This window comes from Tachyglossus aculeatus, chromosome 14 (genome assembly GCF_015852505.1).
Source record: "Tachyglossus aculeatus isolate mTacAcu1 chromosome 14, mTacAcu1.pri, whole genome shotgun sequence".
NCBI lineage: Eukaryota > Metazoa > Chordata > Mammalia > Monotremata > Tachyglossidae > Tachyglossus > Tachyglossus aculeatus.
In genome coordinates, this window is record NC_052079.1 from 48015328 (window position 1) to 48037296 (window position 21969).

General features: G+C 46.0%; 1 protein-coding gene across 1 annotated transcript in view; it reads right to left on the bottom strand.

Annotated features, from left to right (window-relative positions):
* The window catches only part of RBFOX2 (RNA binding fox-1 homolog 2), a 320956-nt gene that overhangs the window by 298100 nt on the left and 887 nt on the right, over positions 1-21969 (bottom strand). The gene's annotated exons all lie outside the window — the stretch shown is intronic.

Consider the following 21969-nt stretch of genomic DNA (forward strand, 5'->3'; position numbering starts at 1 on the left):
GGCCTCTTGGAAGAGATGTGCCTTCAATAAGGCTTAGAAAGCAGGGAGAGTGATAAACTGTCAGATACGAAGAGAGAGGGAGTTACTATATGCACTGGCTTTAGCCAAAACCACCCAGGATTCAGGTTGTCCTGAGTTCTAAAACTGGAAAGAAAATAATTGAATTCAGACCCCTTCCTTCCACCTCTGGGCCCACCCAGAAATCACTCTTACCCATTCATTCATTCATTTATTAAATCGTATTTATTGGGCGCAAATCAGGGAGACGGAGAAGGGAGTGGGAAAGGAGGAAATTAGGGCGGTCAGGGAAGGCCTCTTGGAAGAGATGTGCCTTCAATAAGGCTTAGAAAGCAGGGAGAGTGATCGACTGTCAGATATGAAGAGAGAGGGAGTTTCTATATGCACTGGCTTTAGCCAAAACCACCCAGGATTCAGGTTGTCCTGAGTTCTAAAACTGGAAAGAAAATAATTGAATTCAGACCCCTTCCTTCCACCTCTGGGCCCACCCAGAAATCACTCTTACCCATTCATTCATTCATTCATTTATTAAATCGTATTTACTGGGCGCATTCTGTGTGTGGAGGCACATTCCTAGGTGACTGGTGAGCATTTGGACAGCCAGCCGGTCCCGGGGCTGGGACACTACTACAGTGGAGGAAACACGCTGGAAACCAAACCAAGTGACCACACACAAAATCTTAACCTGCTTGTGAAAACTGGATATTTAGGACTAGAGAAACACCCTTCCCTGGAAAGAAGGGCACTGACGAAAAATACGAATTATTCCAAACCGCTCCTAGAAAGAGGAATGCAACGCATTAAAGGAAAAATCTCTCTCTCTCTCTCCAACCTATAGTGTATATTTATTTCAACATTCTTTCCTGCTAGCCTGGCATAAATCTTTACTGGCCCCAGGCAAGGAACTTTCTGCAAAGCCAATTTATTCGGGTTTTGTGGGAGTCTATTATAAACTGACAGCCTGTGAATTTGGATGAGGATGGATATATCCAGAAATGTAAATGTCCATTACATAGATATATATTTATATGTATGTATATTTTCATAGAGAAAGATCGATATATAAATATATATAGAGAGAGAGAGAGAACACACATCTCCCCAAGAAGAAGCAACGTGGCCTCATGGATAGAGGACACAGAAGGACACGGGTTCTAATTCTGGTTCTACTACTTGTCTGCTGTGTGACTTTGGGCAAATCTTTTCACTTTTATGTAGCTCAGTTACCTCACCTGTAAAACAGAAACTAAAGCTGTGAGCCCCACAAGGGACATGGGCTGTGGCCAACCTGATTAGCTTGTATCTAACCCCAACACTTAATTACAGTGCCTGGTAATGGGCACAACTTCTCTGTGCCTCAGTTCCCTCATCTGGAAAATGTGGATGATTAGATCCTTCACTCTTCTATTTAGACTGAGAGCCCCATGAGGGACATGGGCTGTGTTAACCCTGATTCATATGTTTCTAGCACATAACTAGGCGCTTAACAAATTATTTTTTTTTAAATTGGATGACCAAGCTCTCTTACCGCCTTAGTCAGTCAATCGTATTTATTGAGCAGAACACTTTACTAAGCGCTTGGGAAAGTACAACAGAATAATATAACAGACACATTCCCTACCCACAACAAGCTTACAGTCTAGCTTGCTATGCATTTCCCCCACAAGAGTCCACTACACCTTTCAACTTGGCGACTACCAGTCCAGCGAATTGGACACACTATCACGTTGCTGGGCAGAATCCCAACATCAGTCACACTGCTGCTTCCCCGAAGCCTTATAGAAATGCTCATGAAAACAAGCTGCCACCACAGAAGAGTCTTTCGAAATTCCAGCTGATCCCAAGGCGCCGGGCTCTGACAGGAAATGGTGATTCCTGTCAGCCCCTGCAGACCCCCGGGAATGGATAAGTTTTACGGCGGGAGGCCGGGGACCGCCACGGAGAGCCCTCCGGGTGCAACCATCCAACCCCGCTCTGAGATGGCCCCTGGGGACCAGGATGGAGTGGGGGACAAAAGAAGTCAGAGCCACACTCCCAGGGCTTCTCCCCTCTAGACTGTAAACTCACTGTAGGCAGGGAATGTGTCTGTTTATTGTTGTACTATACTCTCTCAAGCGCTAGTACAGCGCTCTGCTCACAGTAAGCGCTCAGCGTCTTCGTTTGCAGGTGCCCTTCGAGGGGAGACGAGGAGGAGTCTGAGGACAAGCTAGATTCAAATCCAAGAGTCTTTTCTCTCTCTCTTTTTCTGAAAATATATGTACCTATAAAAATATCATCATCATCGTCGTCAATCGTATTTATTGAGCGCTTACTATGTGCAGAGCACTGTACTAAGCGCTTGGGAAGTACAAATTGGGAACATATAGAGACAGTCCCTACCCAACAGTGGGCTCACAGTCTAAAAGGGGGAGACAGAGAACAAAACCAAACATAGAAACAAAATAAAATAAATAGAATAGATATGTACAAGTAAAACAAATAAATAAATAAATAAATAGGGTAATAAATATGTACAAACATATATACATATATACAATACATAAAAATATATCTATGTAATGGACATATACATTTCTGGATATATCCATCCTCATCCAAATTCACAGGCTGTCAGTTTATTCTCTCTCTCTCTCTCTCTCTCTCTCTCTCTCTCTCTCTCTCCCCCTCCCCCTCTCGTATTTGTTGAATGCTTCCATGCCAAACACTGTTCTAAGCGCTGGGGAAGATACAAATTAATTAGGTCAGACACAATCCCTGTCCCACACGGGGCTCACAGTCTAAGTAGAAGGCAGAACAGGTATCCCCTTCTAGACTAGAAGCTTGGCTTGGAATGTATCTTTTGCACTATGCTCCCCCAAACACTTAGTACAGTGCTCTGCACACAGTAAGCGCTCAATAAAGACAACTGACACTTGAGGAAACTGAGGCACAGAAAAGTGAAGTCACCCAGCAAGCAATTGGCAGAGGCGGAATTAGAACGCAGGTCATTCTGACCCTAGGCCCATGCTCTCTCCACTAGGCCTCGCTGCTTCCCATATCCCTGGACCTGAGTTCTAATCCTAGTCCTGCCATGTGTCTGCTCTGTAACCTTGGGCAGCTCATTTCACTTTTCTGGGCCTCAGTTCTCTCATCTGTAAAACGGGGATTAAGACTGTGGGACACGGACTGTGTCCAACCTTTCATTCATTCATTCGATTTATTGAGCACTTACTGTGTGCAAAGCACTATACTAAGAGCTAGGGAGAGTACAACAGAACAATCCAGACACATTCCTTGCCCACAGCGAGCTCACAGTCCAGGTAGGGAGACATATACTTATATACATAAATAAATAATGATTAAGTTGTATCTACCCCAGCATTCAGAACCGCGCTTGGCATACAGTAAGTGCTTTATTATTAGAGAAGCAGCGTGGCTCGGTGGAAAGGGTCAGAAGTCATGGGTTCAAATCCTGACTCCCCTACTTGTCAGCTGTGTGACCTTGGGCAAGCCACTTAATCAATCAATCATATTTATTGAGCGCTTACTGTGTGCAGAGCACTGTACTAAGCACTTGGGAAGTACAAGTTGGCAACATATAGAGACAGTCCCTACCCAACAGTGGGCTCACAGTCTAAAAGGGGGAGACAGAGAACAGAACCAAACATACTAACAAAATAAAATAAATAGAATAGATATGTACACGTGAAATAAATAAATAGAGTAATAAATATGTGCAAACATATATACATATATACAGGTGCTGTGGGGAAAGGAAGAAGGTAAGATGGGGGGGATGAAGAGGGGGACGAGGGGGAGAGGAAGGAAGGGGCTCAGTCTGGGAAGGCTTCTCACTTAACTTCTCTGTGCCTCAGTTATCTGTAAAATGGGGATGAAGACTGTGAGCCCCACGTGGGACAATCTGATCACCTTGTATCCCCTCAGCGCTTAGAACAGTGCTTTGCACATAGCGCTTAACAAATATTATTATTATTATTATTATTATTATTATTATTATTATTATTATTATTAAGCATTCACACACTACCTAGAACTAATGTGGGACTCTGAACTACTGGGCTCCCGCTCTCTCAGAGGCCTTAATTGGATTGGTTTTCTTTCCCCTTTCATCCCACGCTTGACAAACTTCCCAGAAAAAGCCCCAGGAGAGAAGGAGCCCCCTGAGGTTGGCTCTCTGCCCCGCCAGGCCAGCCAGGCAAGAGCTTGGCCGCTTGTCTCCAGAATCCAACGGGGAGGGAGTGGGGGGTCGAAACGATCCACGGGGACCCTTGGAGACGGGAGACGACCCGTCCGCTTCACTCACGGGACACGGTCCTGACACTCGGTAGCCCCCCAAGGCAGCTCACCCACCGCCGGGCCGCGGGCCTTAAGGGCCATCTGGGCGGAAAACCCATTCTCCGCAGCCCTCCAGCTGCTGGCAATTATCACCGCCCCATCCCCAAGAGGCCACTGGTCCTCCGTGGCCAAAGCATCCCGAAATAAAATCACGACAATATCTTCCCACGAGCCTCTCCGCTCACCCAGTTTTCCTGTCGGAGTGAGGGAGGAGGTCCGTCCGGATCCCAGCCCCGCAGAAGTCAGCTTATCATCAATCATGTTTATTGAGCGCTTACTGCGTGCAGAGCACTGTACTAAGCGCTTGGGAAGTACAAATTGGCAACATATAGAGACAGTCCCTGCCCAACAGTGGGCTCACAGTCTAAAAGGGGGAGACTACTTGGCTATCATCCCGGGTTCCTCTGCCTTTTCTCTATTCCCATTATTTCCACGCCCCCTCCGAGAGAGATGTGGATTCCAAATCCACTTCACCCCATTTTTTATACTCACTTTTTCCAACCCTCATGCTAAACGGTATTTTGAGTGCGATAGAGGCAATTATGATCTGACTAAACCAATGCAGCCCCCCAAAAAAAAAGCCCCACCAGAATGCCTCCTCTGAAGCCATATCGCTGGAAGAAAATTTCCAAATTACCCTGTGCAAAGACTCTTCCCCTGGGCAAGGGATAAAAATCAGAAGGCAGCCTCCAAGAGGGCAGGAATGAGAACAGAGCATTAATGAGCTTGGCGGGACGGAGCTCTTACACCAGTGTGATGAACAATGAAGCAAGTTCCCTGTCCCTCTAGGGCCAGGGATTGTGTTTAGGAGGGTGGTGTTCATCTCTAGGGTCTCACTCCCCTACTATCCGGGAACCCAGCTTTCCTTTAGCCCCTGCTCCATTAGCGCCTGGCCTCAAGTGTGTCATTCCTCTTTGATATCTCAGCAACCTTTGCTGGGGGGCCATGTATCCTCATGGCCGGTCAGAGGGAGAAACGCCAGAAGCTACTCTCCACAGTCTGGTTTCATTCATCCAGATTCCCCATTGCGAGTGTCACCACATAATCCCCGGCCTTCCCTTGCCGACACCTGGACTTAGATTTGCGGGGAGAAGGGGGTTAGGGGGGGACGGCATCAAAGCGCCGGCAACTGTGTGGCCGTCAACCCGGTAACGACAGGATTTGGACAGAGTAAGAACAGAGTCCAAATAACGGTGATGGGAATATACGCTTTTAATTTTTTTTAAAGTTTATAACAATTGCCTTTGAGTAAATGGGGTGAGATTTGGTTTTACTTGCACATATTTACTATTCTGTTTTGTTAATGATGTGCATCGAGCTTTAATTCTACTTGTTCTGACGACTTGACACCTGTCCAGATGTTTTGTTTTGTTGTCTTTCTCCCCCTTCTAGACTGTGAGCCCGCTGTTGGGTAGGGACCATCTCTATATGTCGCCAACTTGTACCTCCCAAGCGCTTAGGACAGTGCTCTGCACACGGGAACCCGGGATTTGGACAGAGTAAGAACAGAGTCCAAATAACGGTGATGGGAATATACGCTTTTAATTTTTTTTAAAGTTTATAACAATTGCCTTTGAGTAAATGGGGTGAGATTTGGTTTTACTTGCACATATTTACTATTCTGTTTTGTTAACGATGTGCATCGAGCTTTAATTCTACTTGTTCTGACGACTTGACACCTGTCCAGATGCTTTGTTTTGTTGTCTTTCTCCCCCTTCTAGACTGTGAGCCCGCTGTTGGGTAGGGACCATCTCTATATGTCGCCAACTTGTACCTCCCAAGCGCTTAGTACAGTGCTCTGCACACGGGAACCCGGGATTTGGACAGAGTAAGAAGAGTCCAAATAACGGTGATGGGAATATACGGTCTTAATTTTTTTTTTTAAAGTTTGTAACAATTGCCTTTGAGTAAATAGGGTGAGACTTGGTTTTACTTGCACATGTTTACTATTCTGTTTTGTTAATGATGTGCATCGAGCTTTAATTCTATTTGTTCTGACGACTTGACACCTGTCCAGATATTTTGTTTTGTTGTCTTCCTCCCCCTTCTAGACTATGAGCCCGTTGCTGGGTAGGGACCATCCCTGTACCTCTCAAGCGCTTAGTACAGTGCTCTGCACACGGGAACCCGGGATTTGGACAGAGTAAGAACAGAGTCCAAATAACAGTGATGGGAATATACGCTTTCAATTTTTTTAAAAAGTTTATAACAATTGCCTTTGAGTAAATGGGGTGAGACTTGGTTTTACTTGCACATATTTACTATTCTGTTTTGTTAATGATGTGCATCGAGCTTTAATTCTATTTGTTCTGACGACTTGACACCTGTCCAGATGTTTTGTTTTGTTGTCTTCCTCCCCCTTCTAGACTGTGAGCCCGTTGTTACGTAGGGACCATCTCTATATGTTGCCAACTTGTACCTCCCAAGCGCTTAGGACAGTGCTCTGCACACGGGAACCCGGGATTTGGACAGAGTAAGAAGAGTCCAAATAATGGTGATGGGAATATACGGTCTTAATTTTTTTTTTAAAGTTTATAACAATTGCCTTTGAGTAAATGGGGTGAGATTTGGTTTTACTTGCACATATTTACTATACTGTTTTGTTAATGATGTGCATCGAGGTTTAATTCTATTTGTTCTGACGACTTGACACCTGTCCAGATGTTTTGTTTTGTTGTCTTCCTCCCCCTTCTAGACTGTGAGCCCGTTGTTGGGTAGGGACCGTCTCTATATGTCGCCAACGTGTACCTTCCAAGCGCTTAGTACAGTGCTCTGCACACGGGAACCCAGGATTTGGACAGAGTAAGAACAGAGTCCAAATAACGGTGACGGGAATATACGCTTTTAATTTTTTTTTTAAAGTTTATAACACTTGCCTTTGAGTAAATAAGGTGAGATTTGGTTTTACTTGCACATATTTACTATTCTGTTTTGTTAATCATCATCATCATCAATCGTATTTATTGAGCGCTTACTGTGTGCGGAGCACTGTACTAAGCGCTTGGGAAGTACAAATTGGCAACATATAGAGACAGTCCCTGCCCAACAGTGGGCTCATAGTCTAAAAGGGGGAGAGTCTACATGTCTAATGTCACAGTCTAATGATGTGCATCGAGCTTTAATTCTATTTGTTCTGACGACTTGACACCTGTCCAGATGTTTTGTTTTGTTGTCTTCCTCCCCCTTCTAGACTGTGAGCCCGTTGTTGGGTAGGGACCATCTCTAGATGTTGCCAACTTGTACCTCCCAAGCGCTTAGTACAGTGCTCAGCACACAGTAAGCGCTCAATAAATACGATTAAATGAAATTATAAATGACCCACCAACCCAACAAGGTTGGCATCGCTAGCCAACGTTTCTCATCTGCCCGAGATTCAAGGTCAAGGTCTCCCTGCCCTTGGCAAACAAGCGGGGTGAAGAGCACACGGTAAGCGGAGAATCGGAAAGAGAACCGTACCCTGCGTCGTGTCTCTCGACCAGATATTCTTCTTGAATTCGGAGAAATGAGCTACGTCGCGTGAAATCCACTCGAGAAAACGGGCGAGGAGAGAGTGGGAGAGGAAGGTGAAAGCCCCCGGTTTAGTCAAGGGTCCTAAATCCCTGAGTGGTAGCATTCTCTCCCGACGGCTCCTCTCGGCAGTCACTTCAATACGACAGGGTAAAATGTACATCAACAGACCACGGCAGCCAACTGGAACTGGTTAGCTCTAAATTGCCTCTCCTCTTCTCCCCTCAACCGTAATTCATTCATTCATTCAACCGTATTTATTGAGCGCTCACTGTGTGCAGAGCACTGGACTAAGCACTGGGGAAGTCCAAGTTGGCAACATCTAGAGACGGTCCCTGCCCAACAGCGGGCTCGCAGTCTAGAAGGGGTGGACAGACAACAAAACATATTAACAGAATAAAATAAATAGAATAAATAGGTACAAATAAAATAGAGTAATAAATCCGTACAAAATATCACAGAGGAGGCTTTTTACACAAAGACACGTGTGCGCTCAAAAGCCGAGCTCAGGAAACTAACTCTCAGGTCGCTGTGCTCACCTAAGCCATTGAACCGCTCACCCCCACCCTACTCCAGCTTCTGTTTTCTGTGATTCACATATTTATTCTATTTATTTTATTTTGTTAATCTGTTTTGTTGTCTGTCTAGACTGTGAGCCCACTGTTGGGTAGGGACCATCTCTATATGTTGCCAACTTGTACTTCCCAAGCGCTTAGTACAGTGCTCTGCACACAGTAAGTGCTCAATAAATACAATTGAATGAATGAATTGAGGCTAGAGCCCGGGATTAGGCCATGGATTCTAATCCCAGCTCTGTCACTTGTCTGCTGTGTGACCTTGGGCAACTCACTTCACTTCCTTGGACCTCAGTCACCCCCCCTGGAAAATGGGGATTGAGACTGTGAGCCCCATGGGTGGCAGCGTGGCTCGGTGGAAAGAGAACGGGCTTTGGAGTCAGAGGTCATGGGTTCAAATCTGACTCTGCCAACTGTCAGCTGTGTGACTTTGGGCAAGTAACAACTTCTCTGTGCCTCAGTTCCCTCATCTGTAAAATGGGGATTAAGACTGTGAGCCCCCCGTGGGACAACCTGATCACCTTGTATCTACCCCAGCACTTAGAACAGTGCTTGGCACATAGTAAGCACTTAACAAATACCATTATTATTATTATTGTAACCTCCCCAGCGCTTAGAACAGTGCTTTGCACATAGTATGCACTTAATAAATGCCATTATTATTATTATTATTATTATTATTACGTGGGACAGGGATTGTGTCCAACCCGACTTTCTTTTATCTACCCCAGTGCTTCGTACAGTGCCTGGCACATAGTATGCGCTTAACGAATACCACAATTGTTATCATTATTATTACTACTACTAATAATAATAATCTGCCCTTGTGATAACTTCCCCCAGACAAGACCCCCCAATCAATGACTGCTATCTATCGAGTTCTTACTTTGTACAAAGCCCTGAACTAAGAGCATGGGAAACATAATAATAATAAATAATAATTATAGTATTTGTTAAGCACTTACTATGTGCCAGGCACTGTACTAAGCAAATTGCGGGCAGAGATCGTGTCTCCCAACTCTGTTGTAGTGTACTTTCCCAAGCGCTTATTACAGTGCTCTGTGCCCAGTAAGCACTCGATAAGTCCTCCTGAGAGTTCACCTCCTTAGTACAGTGCTAAGTGCTTAGTACAGTGCTCTACACACAGTAAGCGCTCAATTAAATCGATTGAATGAATGAATGAATTCCCAGACTGAGCCCCCGCCCCGGCGGCTTTTCCTCTCTTCCTCTTCCCCTCCCCATCACCCCCCTCCCTCCCTCCAGCACTTATGTATATTTGTACATACTTATTACTCTATTTATATTATTAATGATGCATATATAGCTATAATTCTGTTTATTCTGACGGTATTGACACCTATTTGTTTTGTTTTGTTGTCTGTCTCCCCCTTCTAGACTATAAACCCATTTGTTGGGTAGGGACCGTCTCTCTAGGTTGCCGATTTGTACTTCCCAAGCGCTTAGTACAGTGCTCTACATACAGTAAGCGCTCAATAAATATGACTAATGATAAATACCACTGACTGATTGACAGATACACTAGATTGGCAGAGTCGATCCTCAAGGAGCTTACAGTCCAGCAGGGGAGTTTGAAAAATATCACCGCTGTCCCAGCAGGGACCTCTTATTCCTTGAAACACTTCCAACTCCAAACAAGGCAAAGGGAATTCCTACTTTCGTTTTCCTTTCGTTCGGTCAACGAAAGCTTTGGGGCCTGACAAGGAGCCCAGCAATTGGAACATGTGTTCGGGGCAGGGGTAAAAAGTGTATTCAGTCTCTGCCCTCAAGGAATTTACAATCTAATAATAATAAGGGTATTTATTAAGGTCTGACTGTGAGGTAGACTCACAGACCGGGCTCAGAGATGAATAGAAGATAAGACAAATCTGTAGTCAACACTGCAAACAAATAGGTAGGGACATGTGTTTGGGGAATGGGTAAAAAGTATATTCAGTCTGCCCTCAAGGAATTTACAATCTAATAATAATAAAGGTATTTATTAAGGTCTGACCGTGAGGTAGACTCACAGACCGGGCTCAGAGGTGAATAGAAGATAAGACAAATCTGTATTCAACACTGCAAACAAATAGCTAGGAGCACGTGTTTGGGGAATGGGTAAAAAGTAGATTCAGTCTCTGCCCTCAAGGAATTTACAATCTAATAATAATAAGGGTATTTATTAAGGTCTGACCATGAGGTAGACTCACAGACCGGGCTCAGAGGTGAATAGAAGACAAATCTGTAGTCAACAATGCAAACAAATAGCTAGGAACACGTGTTTGGGGAATGGGTAAAAAGTATATTCAGTCTGCCCTCAAGGAATTTACAATCTAATAATAATAAGGGTATTTATTAAGGTCTGACCGTGAGGTAGACTCACAGACTGCTCAGAGGTGAATAGAAGATAAGACAAATCTGTAGTCAACACTGCAAACAAATAGCTAGGAACACGTGTTTGGGGAATAAGTAAAAAGTGTATTCAGTCTCTGCCCTCAAGGAATTTACAATGTAATAATAATAAGGGTATTTATTAAGGTCTGACCCTGAGGTAGACTCACAGACTGGGCTCAGAGGTGAATAGAAGATAAGACAAATCTGTAGTCAACAATGCAAACAAATAGCTAGGAGCACGTGTTTGGGGAATGGGTAAAAAGTAGATTCAGTCTCTGCCCTCAAGGAATTTACAATCTAATAATAATTAGGGTGTTTATTAAGGTCTGACTGTGAGGTAGACTCACAGACCGCTCAGAGGTGAATAGAAGAGAAGACAAATCTGAAGTCAACAAGGCAAACAAATAGCTAGGAACACGTGTTTGGGGAATGGGTATAAAGTATATTCAGTCTGCCCTCAAGGAATTTACAATCTAATAATAATAAGGGTATTTATTAAGGTCTGACTGTGAGGTAGACTGACAGACCGGGCTCAGAGGTGAACAGAAGATAACACAAATCTGTAGTCAACACTGCAAACAAATAGCTAGGAACACGTGTTTGGGGCATGGGTAAAAAGTGTATTCAGTCTCTGCCCTCAAGGAATTTACAATCTAATAATAATAAGGGTATTTATTAAGGTCTGACCATGAGGTAGACTGACAGACCGGGCTCAGAGGTGAATAGAAGATAAGAAAAATCTGTAGTCAACACTGCAAACAAATAGCTGGGGCAATTATGGGGACAAACGGAAAGAGCAGAGGTGGGTCAGGGATTTGGCTGGCAGGATGGAAAATGGCTGGAGTTAATTGGGAAAGCTTCCTGGAGGAGGCTGGCCCTGAGCCCTGATTTATATCACATGGACCTGCTCAGAGGCAGGAGAGGGAGGATTAAGTAGGATAAGGAGCCAGTCGCGAGCCTCAGGAAAGCAGTGTGGCCTAGTGAAAAGAGCAAGGCCTGAGAGTTCCCCCACTCCTTAGACTGTAGGCTCATTGTGGGCAGGGAATGTCACTGTTTATTGTTGCATTGTACTTTCCCAAGCCCTTAATACAGTAAGCACTCAATAAAAACAACTGAATGAAGTGAATGAATGAATGAATGAATGAATGAATGAGAGTCAGAGCACCAGGGTTCTAATCCCAGCTCCGACTGCTGTGTGTCCTTGGGCAAATCACTTCACTTCTCTGTGTTTCAGACTTTGAGCCCCATATGGGACCGGGGCTGTAACCAACCTGATTAGCTGGTATCTACCGCAGCACTTAGTATAGTGCCTGGCACCTAGTAAGCGCTTAACAAATACCATAAAAAAAAGGCAGAATCTAAGGCAGTGAAAGCCTGAAGAAGCAAAAAGCTTGGGATCCTCCCTGAGAGGTCATTCCGTAATCAATCCATCAGTCAGTGGTATTTAGTGAGCACTTACTGTATGCATAGCACTGGACTAAGCGCTTGGGAAAGTACAATATAACTGTTGGTAGGCATGCTCCCTACCCACAGGGGGTTTGCAGTCTACAGAAAGAAACAGACATTAAAATAGACATTACAGATCAGGGACACAGACAGAGAGTAATAATAATAATAATAATAGCATTTATTAAGCACTTACTATGTGCAAAGCACTGTTCTGAGCGCTGGGGAAGTTACAAGGTGATCAGGTTGTCCCACAATCTTTAATCCCCATTTTACAGATGAGGTAACTGAGGCACAGAGAAGTTAAGTGACTTGTCCAAAGTCACACAGCTGACAATTGGCGGAACCGGGATTTGAACCCATGGCCTTTGACTCCAAAACCCGGGCTCTTTCCACTGAGCCACGCTGCTTCTCCAGTACCGTGGGGCTGAGCTATCAGAGTACATAGCCAAGTGGAGCAGTCTAAAGTGGAATATCTATTCTCTCCCTAGTAATTACGGTATTTGGTAAGCGCTCACTAGGTGCTAAGCACTGTACTAACTGCTGGGATAGATTCATTCATTCATTCAATCATATTTATTGAGCACTTACTGTGTGCAGAGCACTGTACTAAGCGCTTGGGAAGTACAAGTTGGCAACATATAGAGACGGTCCCTACCCAACAGAGGGCTCACAGTCTAGAAGGGGGAGACAGAGAACAAAACAAAACATATTAACAAATTAACAAAATAAAATAAATAGAATAAATAGGAACAAATAAAATAAATAGAGTAATAAATCCGTACAAACATATATACATATATACAGGTGCTGTGGGGAGGGGAAGGAGGTAAGGTGGGGGGGATGAGGATGGGGGAGGAGGAGAGGAAGGAGGGGGCTCAGTCTGGGAAGGCCTCCTGGAGGAAGTGAGCTCTCAGTAGGGCTTTGAAGTTTTTTTTTTTAAGCGTTAATAAGTTTCATTATCATTATTATTATTATCCCACATTGGATTAAGACTGTGAGCCCCACGTGGGACAACTTGATCACCTTGTATCCCCCCCAGCGCTTAGAGCAGTGCTCTGCACATAGTAAGCGCTTAACGAATGCCATCATTATTATTATGATGATAGATAGATTAGATACGAGATCATCGGGCCAGACGCAGTCCCCGTCCCACATGGGGCTCACAGTCTCAATCCCCATTTTCCAGGTGAGGTAACTGAGGCCCAGGGAAGTGACGTGACTTGCCTCCATTCACACGGCAGGCAAGCGGCAGAGGAGTCTCTCCTTCTCCAGCCCAGCCCGCACCCTCCGCTCCTCCGCCGCTAATCTCCTCACCGTTAGGCCTCGTTCTCGCCTGTCCCGCCATCGACCCCCGGCCCACGTCCTCCCCCGGGCCTGGAATGCCCCCAATACCTCTGCCCATCTGCCAAGCTAGCTCTCTTCCTCCCTTCAAGGTCCTGCTGAGAGCTCACCTCCTCCAGGAGGCCATCCCAGACTGAGCCCCTTCCTTCCTCTCCCCCTCATCCCCCTCTCCATCCCCCCATCTTACCTCCTTCCCTTCCCCACAGCACCTGTATAGATGTATATATGTTTGTACATATTTATTACTCTATTTATTTATTTTACTTGTACATATCTGTTCTATTTATCTTATTTTGTTCGTATGTTTGGTTTTGTTCTCTGTCTCCCCCTTTTAGACTGTGAGCCCGCTGTTGGGTAGGGACTGTCTCTAGATGTTGCCAATTTGTACTTCCCAAGCGCTTAGTCCAGTGCTCTGCACATAGTAAGCGCTCAATAAATACGATTGATGATGATGATGATGAGTCGGCTTTAGAACCCAGGTCCTCTGGGCAACACTGCTTTCTGGACTAAATGGCTTCCCAAGCCCCTTCCCGTTTCCCCCAAATGAAGGAATTATGTCCAGGATCCGGATGGCGGCCATGATCCGATTTGTCCCAAGCCGCTTCCCGTCTCCCCCAAATTAAGGAATTATGTCCAGGATCCGGATGGCGGCCATGATCCGATTTGTCCCCGTCCCAGCTCAGGGAGCTTTACGCTGCTCTCCTAACAAGATCAGGGCCAGCCAGCGGAGCTTATCCAAGCTGATCGAAAACGGATTAGATAATGAAACCTCAGCTCTGCCAACTGCCCACTGGGGTTGGGGCTGACAGGAAGGGGAGAATGCCAAACCCAATATCCCCAAAGGACACTGTGAGCCCACTGTTGGGTAGGGACTGTCTCTCTATGCTGCCAACTTGTACTTCCCAAGCGCTTACTACAGTGCTCTGCACACAGTAAGCGCTCAATAAATACAATTGATTCATTCATTCATTCATTCAATCATATTTATTGAGCGCTTACTGTGTGCAGAGCACTGTACTAAGCGCTTGGGAAGTACAAGTTGGCAGCAGAGATAATCCCTACCCAACAATGGGCTCACAGTCTAGAAGGGGGGAGACAGACAACGAACCAAAACAAGTAGACAGGCATCAATAGCATCAAAACAGATAAATAGAATTATAGATATGTACACATCATTAATAAAATAAATAGAATAATAAATATGTTCAAATATACACAAGTGCTGTGGGGTGGGAGGGTAGAGCAGAAGGAGGGAAGCAGAACAGAGAAGCAGCGTGGCTCAGTGGAAAGAGCACGGGCTTTGGAGTCAGAGGTCAGGGGTTCAAGTCCCAGCTCCACCAGTTGTCAGCTGGGCGACTTGGGGCAAGTCACTTAACTTCTCTGGGCCTCAGTTACCTCATCTGTAAAATGGGGATTAAGACTGTGAGCCCACCCTGGGACAACCTGATCACCTTGTAACCTCCCTAGCGCTTAGTACAGTGCTTTGCACATAGTAAGCACTCAGTAAATGTCATCATTATCCAACTTGTACTTCCCAAGCGTGTAGTACAGTGCTCTGCACACAGTAAGCATTCAATAAATATGAGTGAATGAATGAATGGGGGAGTAGGGGTGATGGGGAGGGGAGGAGGAGCAGAGGTCTTCCAGGATTGATTGATTGATTGATTCATCAGTTAGAGACTGTAAGCTCCTTGTGGGCAGGGAACCCATCCACCAACTCTGTCACACTGTACTCTCGCAAGCGCTTAGAACGGTGCTCTGCACACTGTAAGTGCTCAATAAAACTGACTTATGGATGAGCACTAACTGAAGCTCAGTGAGGACACTCCTAAAAGGCAGAAAAACTACTAGATTATTTACATCCACTCAGCAACACATCCTCACTAATAATAATAACTATGGGATTTGTTAAGCGCTTCCAATGTTCCAAACCCTGTACTGAGCGCCGGGGTAAACGAAACATAATCAGGTTGGACACGGTCCCCGTACCACACGGGGCTCATCGTCTAAGTACGCCAGTCTATCCCATGTGTTAGACTGTGAGCCCACCGTTGGGTAGGGACTGTCTCTATATGTTGCCAATTTGTACTTCCCAAGCGCTTAGTACAGTGCTCTGCACACAGTAAGCGCTCAATAAATACGATTGACGATGATGATGTGTAAAAGATTATTATTCCTGCCGCGTCTCAGAAGAGGGTGTATCTTGCCAAGATGATCCCTTCCCCGTAGTCTCGATTTCATCGTTGTCCTACATATCTTCAAATGAATGTCACGGCATTAAATAAAACTGTACAGACCATCTGTAAAATGCATATGTTGAAATGCTCTGAACTCCCACGAGGAAAGTCAATAAATTCGAGGTAACCTAACTGAAATTTTTATTTTCCATCTTACTGTGACAGTTGTCCAGCACGGTCCCCAAATCGATTGCCACCCCAGGGCAGCCAGGAGTGAAGGGGGAAGGAGAGGGGGGTGTCTTATTTTTACCGTTTCCCTTTCCAGAGGCTCCAATAATGAAAAATTAGCAAATAGATGACGTTTACAAATACATCAAGAGAAATGAAATCTCAGTTCCACGCTTGAAAGTTATAATCTGCAAATCTATTGCCCTTTCTCCAGCGCTTCTATCTTCCATACCGTCCGGCGATCACCCTCTTGGAGGAGTCTGGTCTTTAACCAGCTTCAAAGCAGCCAGTGAATCAAGGTCCCGGGAGAAAGAAAGAACTGGCAAAGAAATGGACCCTTGGGAGCTAAAAGGAATAACCAAGGGGGCATTTGTCCAGCTGGGTTCTCATCAGGGCTGCACCTCCCTGTCCCGCGTGGCAGATATTCCTTACCCACCTTCGGGCCTCAACTAAACAGGGCACCTTTGCCACCTGGTTCGAAATCACCTTTGCTCATCCCTTTGGCTCCTCAGCTGTCCTAAGTGCTACTGCGCCCCTGCAACAACCAATGGTTTTTATTGAACGCTTACTTGGGAGAGTCCAATAATAACAGAGTTGGCAGATCCACTCCCTGCCCACAGCGAGCTTAGAGTCCAGAGTCGTCCCCCGCCACCGAATCTTTCACAAAGGCCAAGTGCAGGGCAGAAGGAGGAGAAAACAAAGTCCATGATGAATAACCTGCCCCCTTCTCCGCAGGGCACAGCGGAGAAACAGATGTGCCCCCCTCACTTTGAGCCTCCAGCCTTGACAGGAAAGCACCTCAGAGGGGGTGGTCTGCCTCAAAAAGTCCTACAAAAACACATTTTTGTCCAGACTCAACTATGTCCCTGATACAGGAAACCAGGCAGGGCTTATAAAGCTGGGAGTGGAATGTGGAAACGTTTACAGAGGTCTTCCAGACTTCCAAGGATCAGGCAAAGCGATCTACAGCCCCATTTGCAACAGCCAACGCAGAAGGCCAAACCCCCTTACCGCGACCCAAAGTCTCCGCTCCCCCAAATCAATCCATCAATCAATCAATCGTATTTATTGAGCGCTTACTGTGTGCAGAGCACTGGACTAAGCGCTTGGGAAGTACAAGCTGGCAACATATAGAGACGGTCCCTAACCAACAGTGGGCTCACAGTCTAGAAGGGGGAGACAGAGAACAAAACCAAACATGCTAACAAAATAAAATAAATAGAATAGATAGGTACAAGTAAAATAAATAAATAGAGTAATAAATATGTACAAACATATATACAAGTGCTGTGGGGAGGGGAAGGAGGTAAGATGCGGGGGATGGAGAGGGGGACGAGAGGGGGACCTACGGAAAGTTTCCAAGGTTTTCCCCCCCACCTCAATCCCAATCCGCTTGAGGTTTCCGGGACGGAAGCCATCATCATCATCATCATCAATCATATTTACTGAGCGCTTACTATGTGAAGAGCACTGTACTAAGCGCTTGGGAAGTACAAATTGGCAACATATAGAGGCAGTCCCTACCCAACAGTGGGCTCACAGTCTAAAAAGCCACAGCCCCGGACCGACGCTCCTGCACGACCCATCCAAGAATCCCCAAACTCCCTATCAATCCACCGACGGCATTTATTAATAACAGTAATGAAGCGCTCAGTTCAGTCCTTTGCACAAAGGAAGCGCTCAATAAATATGACTGAATAATAAGGATCATGGTATTTGTTAAGTGTGCCGGGCACCGTTCTCAGCGCTGGGGCGAAAACAAGCACGGCGGTTTGGACGCCGCGTCTGTCCCACACGGGGCTCACAGTCTCAATCCCCATTTTACAGATGAGGTCGCTGAGGCAATTAGTACAGTGCTCTGCGCACAGTAAGCGCTCAATAAATACGATTGACGATGATGATGAGGCCCAGAGAAGTGAAGCGAGCTGCCCAAGGTCACACAGCGGACGAGTGGCAGAGCTGGGATGATTGGCTGCTTCCTGTGTTCAGAACATCACCCCCCACCGCCTTACCTCCTTCTCCTCCCCACGGCACCTGCGTATAAGTTTGTACATATTTATTACTCTATTTATTTTATTTGTACATATTTATTCTATTTATTTTATTTTGTTAACATGTTTTGTTCTCTGTCTCCCCCTTCTAGACTGTGAGCCCGCTGTTGGGTAGGGGCCGTCTCTATATGTTGCCAACTTGGACTTCCCAAGCGCTTAGTACAGTGCTCTGCACACGGTAAGCGCTCAATAAATATGACTGAACGGATGAATGAATGAACACTGTCCTAAAGGCTTGCAGACGCGGTCCCTGCCTCCAACGAGCTTCCAGGACAGAGGGACCTTAAAGTCGCAATTTTCTATACGTATGGGAATCGTCCAGACTGTAAGCTCCCCTCAACTGTAAGCTCACTGTGGGCAGGGAACGCGTCTGCTCGTTCTGCCTGTAGTACTCTCCCAATCGATAAATCGGGGATATTTACTGAGCGCTCACTACGCGCAGAGCACCGCACGAAGCGCCTGGAAGAGTACAACAGAGTACAAGATGCCCCCAACTCATTAGGACCTTACAATCCAAGTGTTTAATACGGCGCTCTGCACCCAGAAAGCGCTCAGTAAATAGTACGGTGCTCTGCGTACCGTTAAGTGCTTAACAAGTACGCCTGAGTGAATAGAAACCACTGGTCGGTTGATCTGGAAAGCAGCTTTCTTGGTCTCCACATCTACTATGGCCGGGGGAAGAGAGAGGATGAAGCTGCGATGTGCGGGGTGGGAGGCACCATTTTCGCCAAGTTCATTCGTTCGATGGTACTTATTGAGCGCTTACTGTGTGCGGAGCACTGTCTTAAGCACTTATGATGATTCTTACTATTATAGTGCTTAGTAAAGTGCCTGGCACAGAGTAAGCACTTATGAGAGTGCCTGGCACGCGGTAAGTGCTCAGGAGAGTTCCTGGCACGTGGTAAGTGCTCAGGAGAGTGTCTTACATATAGTAAGCGCTCAGGAGAGTGCCTGGCACATGATAAGCTCTCAGGAGAGGGCCTGGTACATAGTAGGCGCTTAACAAATGCTATGATGATGATGATGATTATTATTATTACTATTCCAGTGCTTAGCAGAATGCCTGGCACATAGTAGGCACTTACAAGAGGGCCTGGCACATAGTAAGTGCTCAGGAGAGGGCCTGGCACATAGTAAGCGCTTAAATGCCATGATGACGATGATTATTACTATTACAGTGCTTAGTAGAATGCCTGGCACATAGTAAGTGCTCAGTAGAGTGCCTGGCACATAGTAAGCGCTCAGGAGAGGGCCTGGCACATAGTAGGCGCTTAACAAATGCCATGATGATGATGATGATTATTATTATTACTATTCCAGTGCTTAGCAGAATGCCTGGCACATAGTAGGCACTTACAAGAGTGCCTGGCACATAGTAAGTGCTCAGGAGAGGGCCTGGCACATAGTAAGCGCTTAAATGCCATGATGACGATGATGATTACTATTACAGTGCTTAGTAGAATGCCTGGCACTTAGTAAGTGCTCAGTAGAGTGCCTGGCGCATAGTAAGCGCTCAGGACAGGGCCTGGCACATAGTAAGTGCTTAACAAATGCCATGATGATGATGATGTTGATTATTACTATTACAGTGCTTAGTAGAATGCCTGGCACATAGTAGGTGCTCAGTAGAGTGCCTGGCACATAGTAAGTGCTCAGGAGAGGGCCTGGCACATAGTAAGTGCTAAGGACAGGGCCTGGCACATAGTAGGCACTTAACAAATGCCATGATGATGATGATGATGATTACTATTACAGTGCTCAGTAGAATGCCTGGCACATAGTAAGCACTCAGGAGAGTGCCTGGCACCATAGTAAGCGCTTAAATACCATGATGATGATTATTACAGTGGTTAGTAGAAAGCCTGGCACATAGTAAGCGCTCAGTAGAGGAGTGTCTGGCACATAGTAAGCGCTCAGTAGAGTGTCTGGCACATAGTAAGCACTCAGGACAGGGCCTAGCACATAGTAAGCGCTCAGAACAGGGCCTAGCACATAGTAAGCACTCAGGACAGGGCCTGGCACACAGCAGGCGCTTAACAAATACCGAGATGATGATGATGACTATTACAGCGCTGAGCAGAGTGCCTGGCACACAGTATTCATTCAATCGTATTTATTGAGCGCTTACTGTGTGCAGAGCACTGTACTAAGCGCTTGGGAAGTCCAAGTTGGCAACATACAGAGACGGTCCCCACCCAACAGTGGGCTCACAGTCTAGTATGCGCTGAGCAGAGTGCCTGGCACATAGTGGGAGCTTAACAAATACCAAGAAGATGATGATGATGAGTCCTACGGCGCTGAGCTGAGTGCCTGACGCATAGTAGGCGCTGAGCAGAGTGCCTGGCACATAGTGGGAGCTTAACAAATACCAAGAAGATGATGATGATGAGTCCTACAGCGCTGAGTGCCTGGCGCACAGTAAGCACTCAGGAGAGGGTCTGGCCCATAGTGGGAGCTTAACAAATACCAAGACGATGATGAAGATGATGAGTCCTACGGCACTGAGCAGAGTGCCTGGCACAAGGTAGGCGCCCGGGAAATACCAGGCTGCCGCTGCCGGTGGTAGTTGACGGACGAGGACAATGCAGCGGGCCCCGTTTGCAATCCGGGCAGCCCGCTCAACATCCTCGGGGAGCCCACAAAAGCCACAGCCCCTTTTTCATTCATTCAGTCATTCATTCAATCGCATTTATTGAGCACCTACTGTGTGCAGAGCACTGGACTAAGCGCTTGGGAAGTCCAAGTCGGCAACATAGAGAGACGGTCCCTACCCAACAGCGGGCTCACAGTCTAGAAGCGGGAGACAGACAACAAAACATCTTAACAGAATAAAATAAATAGAATAAATAGGTACAAATAGAATAAATGGAGTAATAAATATGTACAAAACATATAAGTGCCGAGGGGAGGGGAAGGAGGTAGGGCCGGGGGGATTCATTCATTCAATCGTATTTATTGAGCGCTTACTGTGTGCAGAGCACTGGACTAAGCGCTGGGGAAGTCCAAGTTGGCAACATCTAGAGACGGTCCCTACCCAACAGCGGGCTCACAGGCTAGAAGGGGGAGACAGACAACAAAACAAAGCCTATTAACAGAATAAAATAAATAGGATAAATATGTACAAATAAAATAGAGCAATAAATCCATACAAATATACATATATACCGGTGCTGTGGGGAAGGGAAGGAGGTATGCGACCCCCCGAGCCTATTTATTTATTTATTTTACTTGTACATATCTATTCTATTTATTCTGTTAATATGTTTGGTTTTGTCTTCTGTCTCCCCGTTCTAGACTGTGAGCAAACTGCTGGGTAGGCACCGGCTCTAGATGCTGCCAACTTGGACTTCCCAAGAGAAGAACAGAGAATAGAGAGAAGCAGCGTGGCTCAATGGAAAGAGCCCGGGCTTGGGAGTCAGAGGTCATGGGTTCAAATCCCGGCTCTGCCAATTGTCAGCTGGGTGACTTTGGGCAAGTCACTTCACACTTCTCTGTGCCTCAGTTCCCTCATCTGAAAAATGGGGATGAAGACTGTGAGCCCCCCCCCCCCCACGTGGGACAACCCTGATCACCTTGGAACCTCCCCAGCGCTGAGAACAGTGCTTTGCACATAGTAAGCGCTTAATAAATGCCATCATTGTTATTACTATCTCGAAGCGCTTAGTCCTGTGCTCTGCACACATAAGCGCTCAATAAATGCGATTGACTGATGATTGATTGAGGTATGGCGGGGGGGATGGAGAGGCAAGAGCTCACCTCCTCCAGGAGGCCTTCCCAGACTGAGCCCCTTCTTTCCTGTGAGCCCACTCTTTTAGACTGTGAGCCCACTGTTGGGTAGGGACTGTCTTTGTACGTTGCCAACTTGTACTTCCCAAGCGCTTAGTTCAGTGCTCTGCA